Here is a 2440-nt window from a genome sequence, read left to right as displayed (position 1 = left end):
CTATGCCTCAACATTATAACCCCAAAGAGAAAGTCTCCTACTGAAATGAATGGGAAATGTGACCAATTAGAGAGTGTGGAATTTAGCCTTTGATTTATTTTTCCTTTGATATGTAATCATCATTGCCCACAGCAGGTATGAATTTTATTAACTTAATTTGCCATTAGTTTAAGAAGTCATACATTTCCTCAAAATAAACTCATTTTAAAAACTGAAAGAATATTTCAAGCCTTAAAAATGCAAATATGTCATAGTTTGGCTGGATTCAGCAAATTCTTAGAATCAATCAACAGAGAACAGAGTAATTCTATTACTGAAGAGGGAACTGAAAGCATGCAAATTGAAAGCAAGATAAACAATAAAAATGTAAAAGAAGGTTTACAACATCTATGGGGGCATCTTACTTACAGGACTATGATGTTTTAATAAGTTAAGTATATAAACATAAAAATATTTGTATGAAATATAATATTATTTTTTTCCTTGATATGGCATAAGACATCTATCTATTCCAGAGTTAACCTCAGTTTATTAAGCAATGCATATTCTGGATTGTGTTAAGTCATAATAGTAATAATTTGCATAGGATAGCATTTTCCACTTAACAAAATGCTTTGCATACCTCATCTCATTTTGTGTGTGCCCATGTGCAATTATCAAATTAAAGGCCAACAAGAAGCACCTGGAGAACTCAGAATGCTCTGCACACCACATTTTCCCCATCACCTGCAGGCAACTAGAAAACACTTCTGCTGCTTCTCTTGCTTCATGTCCTTGGTCAGGTCCTCAGCTCTTGCGAAGCCTGTTTTTTTCAAGCTAGAACATGGACTATCCAAATATTCTAGGAGGCACTGAACACCTTGCCTGTGACTTATCAGAGAATCTGAACATTTGGCTAACTGGAACGAGGCATGTAGAAGAACATAGCCCTACACATTATAAAATGAAAATGGCTGGCGTTCTGGGAATGTACTCAGCTTCATTTGTTGAGCACAGTGTGTAAGAATCTGGACTCTGGGGTAAAGAAGATTGGGTTTCAATCTCTTCTCTGCCATTTATGTATCTATTCATTTAATATGTTCTATCACTGTACATCACAGCAGCTTGTAAAATGAATTTTCCCAGCATAAATATACTGCACATCAGTCCAGTCAAAAACAGTATCATGTACATTGTCAACAGACAATCCTCCACTTCTGTTTCACTTCAATGTCTTGCCTCTCTATTTTGCTCATTAATTCCCTTCCTCTCACTTTCCCCCATCCTCTACCCTCCTCTCACACTGTTTTCCTATCTTTTGGGTACATACCCAGGAGTGAAACTGCTAGATCATCTGGTAGTTCTATTTGTAGATCTTTGAGTAAACCTCCATATTGTTGTCTGCAGTGGCTGTACTAATTTACATTCCTACCAATAGTGTAGGAGAGTTTCCTTTTCTCCACAACCTTGCCAGCACTTATCATTATTAATCTTAGCCATTCAGACTGGGGTTAGGTGGTATCTTACTAAGTTTTTGATCTACATCTCCTTTATGATAAGGGATGTTGAGCATTTTTTCATATACTTTTAGCTGTTAGTATGTCTTCCTTAGAGAGTTGTCTGTTCAGCTCATTTCCCCATCTTTTAATATGGTTGATTATTTTTATACGGTAAGCTGCTTGAGTTTCCTTTACATTTTGGATATCAGTTCCTTGTTTGTGGGAGAGTTTACAAATATATTCTCCCATTCTAAGGGTTGCTTCACTCTAACTATTCTTTCTTTTGCTGAGCAGAAGCTTTTTAACCTGATATAATCCCATTTGTCTATTTTGGGAATTATTTCCTGTGCTTTAGGAATCTTATTCAAGAAGTCCTTGCGAGCACTGGTGTCTCCAAGTTTCCCCTGCATTATCCACCAGTAGTTTTATAGTCTGACATCTTTTGAGTTTATTTTTGTTAATGGTGAGAGATAGGGATCCAGTTTCATCTTCTGCAGGTCGATATCCAGTTTTTGCAGCACCATTTACTAAACAGATTTTCTTTTCTCCACTAGATGATCTTTATCAAAAATTAATTGGCTGTATGTTTAGGGGTTTATTTCTGGGTTCTCTGTTCTGTTCCATTGCCTGTTTTTGTGTGCCAGTGCCATGCTGTTTGATTATCATAGTTTCATAATACATTTTGGGGTCAGGGAATGAGATGCCTCTTACTTTGTTCTTGTGTAGTATTGCTTTGGCAATAAAGGGTCTTTTATAATTCCACACGAACTCCTTATTTTTTTTTCCCAAACCTGTCAAGAATATCTCTGGTAATTTGCTTGGAATTGTGTTAAATTTATAGATTAATTTGAATAGAATTGACATTTTTTATTATATTAATCTCCCAATCCAGTACCATTAACATGGGATGTCTTTCCACTTTTTTTTTTTTTTTTGCTTTCAATTTTTTTTTTTTTTTTTTT

This window comes from Tupaia chinensis, unplaced genomic scaffold (assembly GCF_000334495.1).
Source record: "Tupaia chinensis unplaced genomic scaffold, TupChi_1.0 Scaffold000275_1, whole genome shotgun sequence".
Lineage (NCBI taxonomy): Eukaryota > Metazoa > Chordata > Mammalia > Scandentia > Tupaiidae > Tupaia > Tupaia belangeri.
This window is presented reverse-complemented; position numbering follows the sequence as displayed.